This window comes from Oreochromis niloticus, linkage group LG5 (assembly GCF_001858045.2).
Source record: "Oreochromis niloticus isolate F11D_XX linkage group LG5, O_niloticus_UMD_NMBU, whole genome shotgun sequence".
NCBI lineage: Eukaryota > Metazoa > Chordata > Actinopteri > Cichliformes > Cichlidae > Oreochromis > Oreochromis niloticus.
Window position 1 is genome coordinate 10,398,835 of NC_031970.2, and position 11,300 is coordinate 10,410,134.

General features: G+C 39.9%; 1 long non-coding RNA gene across 1 annotated transcript; it reads right to left on the minus strand.

The window, feature by feature from the left end:
• Window positions 1–404: 404 nt before the first annotated feature.
• On the minus strand, window positions 405–6,724 carry LOC109202234 (uncharacterized). Its single transcript, XR_002062189.2, has 2 exons — window positions 6,436–6,724; window positions 405–2,036 (listed from the first exon to the last, which is right to left on the minus strand). It is a non-coding gene; the product is annotated as an uncharacterized LOC109202234 (long non-coding RNA).
• Window positions 6,725–11,300: the final 4,576 nt, after the last annotated feature.

Sequence of the window (11,300 nt, forward strand, 5' to 3'; positions counted from 1 at the left end):
AAAACTGTCATGTGCATAATTTAAATGCAATACACTCTTTTGATGACTAAAGGACAGATGTACATTTTAAAGAACTACATGAACCCTATACCACAACATCTGGACCAGTTAACCACTGAAGCATATAATCCCTTTTTTATGTTCTTGGAAGAAACTCAGAAGACATGTCTGTAATTTGCCGATAACATGGCTGAGTGACTGGAACATGGCAAAGGGTCTTTTTTTCTCCTTTTTAATCCTTTAAAACAGTTTTGCTTCACCCTGCACGTTTCTTCCTGGTCTCCTGAATGAGGGTTACTCAGAAAATCTTTCACTGTCAGTTCAGTTCAGTAATATAACACCAAATCACAACAACAGCTGCCTCAACAGGCTTTATATTGTAAGGCAAGGACCCTACAATAATATACTGCTTCAAGAATTCTTTATTGGCAAGCCTGGACAATTCTGGAAGTTGTAGTGCAATGCTGCCATCTAGTGGAATTCCATCTGCAACTGAAGCAAAATCTTTGTTGATAGTCCCTCCACATTGTAACCGATTTCAAATGGTGCTAGACATGATGGAAACTCTGAACACCAGAGGAAAACGGTCAGCCTTGGTAAGAGGGGGGTCTAGTGCTCAGAGAACTGGGATCAAATGGTGGTTTTTTTCGGATTTGCTGAGCATTAGGATTGGAATATTACATGGAGAAATGTACAAGCGCACTGTTGGTCACCATACTGCTGTCAGCATCCTGTTTTTCATACTTTTAAATCAATAAATCAATCAATTATCTGAATGTATCAGAAATCTAGAGCTACATGTAAATTTATGACACAAACAATGCAATAAACTTTCTGTCAACCTAATAAAGAATATGGTTCGGTGACATCATTCCTGAAGTCTGTTCCCACTCAAGAACACCGATTTCAAATGGTGCTAGATGGGATTTTGTACTCTAAGACACCATCTGAAACCAGTTCCCTGGGGAGGATGACTTTGAGAGAATCCATTGTCTGAAGGCATGTCCTCATCTGAAATTAGAAAATAAAATAAATAGAAACACTGCTGTAACCACTTTGAGCACATCATTTTACAATTGATTTGTCCAGTGTCTGTGGGAACACAAAATCAAACCAGAATTTCTGGCACATTTTGTGGTTGAGAATTAGACGACAATGAAGTTAATCAACATGCTGAACTGATTTGTTCTAATACTGTTGAAGCACCTCAGCCCACAAGGTAGTAAATTTGATTTGTGTACAAATAAAAATAATACTAATTAAATTTCCCATTAGGCAGATGTTCTTTCCTGATGTCATAGCCACCTGCCCAATGTAATTAATGATGCCCTTTGAAATGGCAGTAACACTAGTTTCATGAATGACAGCTTTTTATTTTGACTACGTTATTGAGAAAAACATTTTTTAAGGCACTGATCTATGGCTTTTTCAAAGGGAGAACTCATGCTGTGGTGTTGAAATTACATAAAAGCATTTTTGATGGACATCCCTTTAACTTTTAGATAATGAATTTGAAACAAAAAAAATACAACTGTTTTCCTTATTCACAATGAAGCTGACTCTTTATGGTAAGTACAGCTTACTGAATATGTGTAATATGTGCTACAGACACATTTGATTTTAGCTCAAAGATTCAAGCTAAAAAGTTTAAAGTCGCTACTGTAGAATTAAAACTTTCCAAGCGGAGACAAATTTAAATAAGAACTCCAGACTCAGGAAGATTCAGACACTTCTTTGGCACTGAGAGCAACGAAAAGAACCAATGATTGATGGACAGAACACTTCAGAATGACACAGCAGCTCAGTATCTTGCATCAGGAGAGCATCAGGTGACCAAGATCTCAATGTAATAAAGGGCACAGTAGCAGCTTGGCACCAGAAATGAACCCTAACAAAAATTGTCGATGAATCATACTGTGGAAAAATAGATCGCTGCAGCTCCCTGTGGACTTCTTTGTAATGCACAATAGGATACTGTGGCCTCTCCTGGGTCTGCCTCAGGCATCCAGTCCTGCTCTTGGTCCAAGTGGAGTTGACTGTGGTGCAAAATGGAAAAAATAGGTCCTGAAATAGGTAAGTATTCATTAGTAAGAACTCCTGTTGTTCATCCCTATAAGGTATGCAGAGTACATTATGTCCATAGGGAACTCATTTGAGACGTTCTCTGTTGCTGCTCCTGGTTTCTGCTGGAAATACAGCGCAACACCAAGACAAATAATGTGAAAACTCACCACGTTCTATTTGTGGGTCGAGCATGAAAAGGCTGACATGATCCTGCACTATATCAGCTCACTGTGTTCTGCTGATGGGAAAATGTGACGTAGAAACTAATCCCAAAACCATCATGTGTTTTTCAGGCATAATTTCCCTGTCAGTGAATCTCTAATCCTCCTCACTTGTAGTTTAATGTCTTGTATTCACAAACAAAAGCAGTTGTACTGTACTGCTACTAGTACTGTACTGCCACTAGTAAATAAAAAACAATAGGGAATATATGGCGGCCAGTGCTATTATGCAGATATATATTTGTGTCTAAACAAAATGCAAAGCTATTGGTTTTGACAGGAACTCACAGTATTTACATGAATACAGTACCAGCTTCAGGAGTAACTCAGGCAGACAGTGTAGTCTAAAGGCCGCGACACTCCTTTCATCCGTCTTTGCCCTGTTTATTCTGACTCCTCCCACGCCACAGTACTAGCCGTGAACTCTGTATCTACGTCTGTCCTGATCGCTTGTTCTTTTTACTACAAGCTCTTTTCGCCATCTATTGTGTGTGCAGAAGCTGCTTTCAGCATCGAAGCAGTTTTTTTTCCCCTGCCAAGTCACCTGACCATCTACCGCTTGTTAAAGGCGCATCACTCCGGTTTGAGTTACGCAACTAGTGGTTTAATTTGAAGTCACAATATCAAGCTGCACGCGATCACCACCTTTACCTTTAAAATCATAGGCAAACTGCTTTAAAAAAGGATTACAGGATGGTAACATGCGTCTCAGTGCGTGTGTGTCGATATACCGACACGCACACAATCCCAGTCTCAGCAGACTGTTAATGTGTCACAGAGAGAGGGACACTGGGTTGGGTCACATTAGAGCAGGTGACGTAAAATGAATGCTGAATGCCTACATATGTGTGACACCGTGTGCGTGTGACGGTGGGGGGAGGGGTTGTGTACTTGTGTGCACGTGTAAACAGGGTAGGTGGTTAATCCTCTTACAGATTAGAGGTCCTAATTTATCAGGAGTGAGAGGGGCGAACTCATCGAGGTAATGTGTTTTTGAACAATCCTTAACAATCGGGCTGCTTAAAAAAAAAACCTACAGAATATTTTGGTTCACAGAAGTGAATGTATATATGTGGAGTACACAACACATTGGAGAGCTGCACTAATTTGACTTTAAAGTTGATGTTCACTGCTTTTGATTTACTGCCATTAAAGGAGCTGAGGCAAAAAAAAAGAATCACATGATACCTGTCTGGAACTATTAAGCCTCATCTGCTGTTGATTTTGTCTGTACAGACAATGTCCTAAAAGTTCCAAATATTTGGATCTTATAAAACTTGGATGTCTCCTCATATGTTGCATCACCTTCACTTCAGAGCAACAAATTGAAAAATGTTTAGAGGTTAGAGCCGTAACGCGTTCAGATGAGCCTGACACTTTGTTTATTGGATCTGCTGCACAATGGGTGGGAATAAATGGGAACGCCACAGGCGGAAGACTTGATTTACACTTTATCACGTTGTCCTGGCTCCTACTCTTCTTGTTGGGATGGGAAATATCAGATGTCATGGTGGTAACAAGAGTGGGGTTATGAGTTAAACAAGTAGAGAGAAAAGTATACACAGATTTAAAATATTTCAAACGTGGCTGTAAAAACAAATTCGATTTCACTTTCCGAGAGAGGTGAAACCAGGTTAGTGCTCCCTGCTGATAAGTTATTTTGGACAAAAATACTGAAAAATACAAATAAGCTATGGTACTGTTTCACTTTCCTATATTCGTTTGATCTTAAGTATTTACAGTAGTTAAAAACAAGAAATATGGAGGCATTTAATGATGGCAGGTGCCTGGAGACTTGTGGGTTCCAGCTGTTTTTGCCTCTTTCACAGCACATTAGGTACTAGCAGCTAACAATACCTGCAAATGAATGCTGCCTCACACTTGTCTATTAATACATCATCATCTGGCAAGGCCAGCAGTGCTCCGAGTTTAAATTTAGCACTGTCATCTCTCGGCTCTGTGCCACCTCCTATTCTGTAATCTGTGTGTAGGAGGGATCTGTTTTAAGAGGCAGTGGGTCGCTCACTATTTTCTCTGAAGGCTTATGTGGGCTACAGGTGATGCTGGCCCCCTGCTGTAAACACATCCGTCAGTGGATTCACACGGCCTCTCTCGTCTTTGAAAAGCACCTCTTTGCCGCATCCACTTTTGGACCAGCTGAATCAGCTGAATTGCATTTGCTCCGGCTCTAAAAGCAGGGATTGTTTTGTAGTAGTTTTTGGTAACTTCCCTATTGTGAAATTTCTCCATGAAGTCTGAATAAAACTGGGTTGAAGGCTTCTGTTTGTTTGACTTGAGAGCCATCGCCTCCCCCCAAAAGAATAGCAAAATAACTATTGAGGTCACGTTTCCTTGTCTGTGAAAGTGGGTCGCTTCTGCTGGTCAGCCTTTTAAGACGTGGTAAACATTACGACTACACGGGGCCTGATTCTCACCCCAGAGAAGAATATTCGAATGACCTCTGGCAGCCTTTAACACCTAATTCAGAATATATTACTGATTCATATTTTCAAGATAATGCAAATGGGCCTATGTGATATTTTGCTGTGAGGCCACTCCGACCCTCCTTTGGTGATCAGATTGTGCTTTCTCCCGTAACCTCTACCTCAGTTTTAAACCGACCATAATGACATTCCCTTGGGAGTCAAGTTTCTATTCAGTACACATAATTAAAGTTCAAAAGGTCCCCTCCCCTTCTTTGTCTTCCTCTCGCTTTCCATTTCCCTGCCAGTGGTTTCGCAACTCATGAGGTTACTGCTGATTCACCCATTGAGTGAACAAATCCACTTGACAGGATGGCGTTTGCTCCGCCTGTGTGTCTCATTTTCACCTGGTCTCTGAGAGGCAGCGAAGCACCTTATCTTCTGTCCCTTTGACAGGTTAGCAGTAGGAGGGACCACACCTTTCTTCACTGAGGTCATAAGGAAGGTAGGAGAGACCAGCCGCCTCAGTGCCAACAGCAACAACGGTGTTATCACATCAAGCGTGTCAGTGTCCTATTGTGCTCTGGCAGGGGTACATTACAAGCTCTAGTAAAGTGTGACAAATCTGCTAAATGGCTCCAATTTACAGTAACAGCGAGGATTGCAAAACTACGACTAGCAGCTTAAGGCTGTGAGTAATTTATTTAAGTTTTATAATCCGGTTATCTTTGACCATGCCACCAATATAGCGTAGGGTTTAGTAGGCCCCAGAGATAAAGAGGAAAAACACCAAGTGGTCATTCGAGAGGAAAAATACCTGTGTGTCAACATCTCTGCACAGCAAATAATATTGCCAGCTATTGTCTTACTCAATAGCACCCCCTATGTTTTGGATATACAGCTTGTTTTTGAAAGATCAAGTGCACACTCCCAGGTTACTATTAAGGACCTCCTGGGATCTCTGTGACGCAGCAAATGTTGCTTGATACCTAACCCACAAATCAAGCTGCGTCACCAGTGTGTTGCTTACTAAACGCTCAAGTTTTTATTTCCTCTCAAATCCCCCAAATAAGAGCACAACACGTATATGTACGCTAGTCTTTATTCAAAACTGTACTTTAATGATGACAACACAATGAAAAATGAGGCCACTGGCTGTTTAATGATCGTGCCAATATGAACTGCGTAACATCGTCCTCTCCCACAACAGGATTACGCACTATCCATCTCTTGCGCAGCATCCTATTCCGAGCTCTTCCTTGACACGCCATCCCTGTCGACACCACGCTTTGTTTACATCCTCATTTTAACGTTAAAAACAGTCACAAGTCAAGTTTCGGAATGAGCTCAACTACGCTGTCATGCCTTCGCAGCACGTTCAACCATCGCAGCGGAAATTCCCACTGGATTTCAAGTGGCTTGTCGGACTTCGCGCTGACGCAGTTTAATTTACCTGTTGTCATATCGATGATGAAGCACCGTGATTTTACAAAAGTGTTTAAAACCGCTTTTTGCCATCAAGCCTCCGCGCCCTAGCCTATAAGATTGTGAAAGGAAGACTTTTATTTTCTTTCGTCATTCTTTACACTCTCACGATAGCGCCCCTGGGCTTTTATTCTTACCTTTTCATCCAGCAATCCAGTGGTTATGAATTACATAGTGGTATTCTCTACGCAACATACGCAGTATTATGTCTCTTTGGCCATGTAATAGCATAAATAACTTACGTGTTTATCCCAAGCCCGTGGCGAAGGAGTGTCATCCACTTCCCGGCCGGTGGCACTCAGACCCGGTCCTCGCTGAACGATCAGTCCATCTGATTCAGGTTTCGACGTTACTGTCGCCATTATCAATCTCAGAGCGCGCGTTATCACAGTGTATTCCCCTAACGATTTTCCATAGCGCAAGACGAGAACCCCGCCCCTGACACTCCCCCGGTCACTGATTGGCCGAGCGGCTGGAGACTCTTTCCTCATCGCCAGAATCACATGTGGCTGACGCATGTTTACAAACATCGGCGAAATCACATGGTAATGGTCGCCGTTTTACCGTAAACCACCTCCCACTGACGCAGATACCAGATGTCGTGCCGAGAGCCTGTTACGAAAAAAATGAAAACAACAAATAGAAATAGAACAGCAAATAGAACATATAAAAAATATTTATTATCGTAGATATAAAGAGTAGAACGTTACATTTAGGCCGTTAAAGTCTTTACAGTGGGGGGGGCATTTCTGTATAAATTCTATATCTTTCGAAAATTGTTTCCTTCTGCCCTACTTCTCCCGCTAATGTCGCACGAAAGGGGACTTGGGTTATACTTTATCAGGAAATAATTGCTTAAATCTTAAATAGCTAAAAAGATATGAACCATGATCAGTTTTAGTCAAGGATTTCATCGCTGCTACACACAGCGAAGTCATATTAACATCCACATCAAATTATATAGGATGCTTAATTTAATGGCCTTGTATTTTGAAATACTCTATTAAAAGACTAACTCCCCCCTCCCTTTTTTCCTTTGGAAAGGGACCTCCTAAAATGTTTTGTAACATAACTGATCCTGCAGTAAGTTGAAACGTACAAGAAAAAAAATAAAATAAAACAAAAACAAAAAAAAAAACAGTCGGCTACATTGCAATGCCCATTGTGTCCCAATAGATGGCACCATGTTCATGAAATTATGACTTGGTACCGTGAGGTTACATTTATGGGTGGATTGTACTATATCAGAAGTGAAATTCTAGACATTCACTGTACATCTTTTGTGAGTAACAGATAGTTTCTGATGACTTCTATCCTATAAACATGCTATATTTTTTCATATCAAGATTAGAGCAAGGAGCTGCTCAAATGGTAAAAACAAAACCATACACTGTGTGATTATATATTTGCCTTTGTGTGAGTCATTTGGAGCTACAGTATAGTTAGGTTATTATCAGACCGGGCAAGACATTTTCATCCTAATTTAGAGGGTAAACGTCACAAATCCCGTAGCAACCATTACTCTGCGTGCTTGCTGTAATTTACGGTAGCTGACATGATTCACCGCGCCACCTCACTGCACTTTACGGTAATTGTTATGTCAGATAGCTCATGTTTTGGCGGGATATCTTTTGGCAGCTGAGCCTAGTTATTAAAGTAATTAAAGACCCCACTCTTACACAGACAAACAAAGCCATCCTGGTATGTATGTTTAAAGTGGTGGCTGTTTGATCAGACTCGGTTATTTTGGTTTTCATTACACCTTCTGAAATATGTTCTTGTTTTTGAGAAAAAGGAAAAATATTACTAATTTGGAAGACAACAAATCTGTTTTATTCTCAGCAGTGTTACCAGGGCACCTCTTTAAACAGAATCAGTCCCATAAGATATGTGGTTTAATTACAACCTCTCTGAGTTTGATATTAGTTCTTGTTTAAGAGCAACATGATAATTGACTGAAGGACATCTTGTAGATAGGAACACGGAAACTATTTTCCAGTAACCTAAAAAAACAGAACGTGGCTGATGTGTTTGTCAGTAAGAAGTGCGTAAAACTGTGATGATTCAGACCCCTGCTCGGCATAGTTAGCAGTTCTTATAGACACTCTAATGATGTCACTATTCTTAACAACTTGCGACACAAAATATGTACACACCTACATACAAACTTATATCTTCCTTCTCTACACTTATTGTATTTCTTCTATATAGTGGGACAGATTGAACCCTTTGGCCCACCAAAGGGACTGCTGGTCCTGGGCCTGTAGGTTTCTCATCCCTTGTTAGGTCATCCACAGTGTGGAAAATCTAGGTTGGTTTTGCACATTGTGTTATGCTTATAGGATAACTGTCACATTAAACTACAAAGACATCAAGCACAAACTAATTTATTATAGCTTATTTAAATCTGAACTAAATTAAACTAAATCAAACATAAACTTTGGGTTTGACTGTGAGCTAGAATGAGAGATTTTAAGTAAGCCTAAAAGGACTGACATTTAACATGTTTTGATATGTGCAGTGATGAACTGATGTGGTCTTCTTTAGAGTCATTGCTGATCTGCTGCCAGCCAACACTCCACTAACCTTTCCACCCTCACGGCTTTACAGCACCAGCACAGACAATGGAAGAGTGAAGCCCGGCAGGCTGGGTAAGTGAACCATTACAGTAGGCATGTAAGGGCTGTCAGCATGTAACAACAAGGGCTGGTAAAGGTCACATCAGTTAGAATGACAGCAGGGGTTAATTTGCTGTGGCTGCACCCTAAAACACATATGAAGTCAGGCTTTTCACACATGCAAGCTCACTAGCCAGTGTATCTAGACACTGTCAGGTCACTTGTTAATTAAAGCTACATTTAAACCTTTAGTTAACTCAACTAAAAATAAAAAAGTGAAATGTCAACTAAAATCTTGTGTATTTGCAAAACTAATTCAAATAAAATAAGAATATATCAGGATTCTTTTTCAGTGTTGATTGAAATACATGACAAATAACACTAAAAAAGCTTAAGAGCTAGACTATCGGAGGATTTTCTCTCATCTGAGATAGTAAGTATACCATCTACAGGCTACTATAGACCAAGTAATCAATGGAAGGTACAATATAACGTGTAGCATTTTGTTAAATGTGTCACAAAAAACATACAATGGCTTTTAAGAGTGTTTATTATCTATTTGAATACAACAGTCTTTTTGAATATCTTTGGAAGTAATTAACACGATGAGGAAAGAAAACAATGGAAGGTCTTAGAATAAAGGTAGTCAACTATTTAATTTTATATAAGGCAAATTCTATATTTGCATTACATTTGAATCAAAAACACAATAATGATTGCTATTTATCTGTTTGCAAAGACTTGAATATATCATTATCAATGCAAATATGGATTTTATAATACAGATTATATGTGTAGGAAACTACAGCATTACATTTTTTAAATAGTTAAGATCCATTGTAGCAGACAAAGTTGAGTCTGTCTGCACAATCCCAGCTGACCAAGTGCTGCTCATCCAGTGAGAGGGCCCCACAGCGGTGAGTCCAGGTGGGACACTGAGGCATCTCATTTTGGTTCTTGGCCTGGTGCTCAGCAAGGATTTGATCTACCCAAAGCCAGCTGCCAGCTAGGTAGCGGAGGCTGGTCCACATGTTGTTGGTTTGGGCTGTTCTGCTTGTCGCCATGACTTGAATCAGATCAGAATATGAGCGCAAGCTGAACAGTTCCATGTCCTTTATACGACAGTGCTCGAGTGCTTCCTCCCACGTCTTGTTTTCTTTCACCAGGACCAGGTGGCTCTGAAAGCAGAAGAAGGAGAATTTGTCCTCACAATTCTTTTTGCGCCAGCCAGCTTGGTTTTCTACAACACATCTGTTATTAGGATCTATAGGGTCCTGTGGATCCCAGTTGAAGAAAGATGCAGTTGTCCCCCCTGACCACTTCCAGTTATCACTGTCATCCTGGTAGAGACCAATCCAGGTATCTGTTTGTACCGATGCCAAAGAGGAAATGTAATCGATGAATAATTCCTCTTCATACTGGTTACCGATTGATGACAGATCAGTACATATTTGTCTGCAGTATTTTCTGGCATCAGACCAAGTCATTCGTTCTTTGACATAATAATTAATACCAAAGTAGGTGCAGAAGGTCATCTTGAAGAGACCCATAAGAATAAGCAATCTGAGAGCGCTTATCTTCATGTTGAGTGGATGTTAGTTTCTTACTGTGGAATGACTTAACTCTGTTGGGGACTTTAAGGAACTTGAAGGAGCAGCAAGCATCCAATCAGAGTTCATTTTAGCCTGGTATGAAAATGCCCAGGTGTACTGAAATTAATTGATGGCATTCACAAATAAGGCTGCATGGAAAGTATTAACTAATGATTATCAGGGGGTTGACTTTGTTTAAAATTTTCCCAGTCATCTGTGCTACTCATTCAGGACTGATAATAGAAAAAAAATTGGTATCATTCTGCCCTCTCCGTGGAAAATTATGGCATTAATTAGTTGCTCAGAGGTTTTTGTTTGTTTTTTAATACGCAGATTTTGGTTCTTGGATTCGAATGTGGTGTTGATACTAGCCTGTCAATCAGGGCTAACTTCTCAACATTAAGCAGTTTTGCTGACATCAGGTTTCTAAAACTCTATTGGCCTTCCCTTAACTTTTCAGAAAACATAAATGTGTTAGATAAATTAAAAAAAATATTCAAATTTAACAGAAAAAAACTAGTGAGACTGAAAAATATTGAAAATGGTGTGTTTTGTGTTTCCCCTCCCTTCACATGCAAACTCAGGACTATTAATCCATGCAGTCTGCTAATGATGTTTTGAATGTTTCATTTGTGCTTTTCACTATGAAAATTTACACTTCAGCATTTAGTCATGCAGGCTGTTTTCCGCACTGCCTTAGTCAAAATATTGATTTGCATTTCATTAGGTAGCACGACTGAGAACCCTGCATAATGTAATCACAGGACCACTGTTAAACTCCTTTATTCTTTTAAATGTTCTTTGACATTGCCTTTATTTTGAAGAATTTGATCAATATGGAATAACTATAATTCTTTTTCTTCTTCTTAATAACAGGAAGAAAAAGAAGAATTTTAG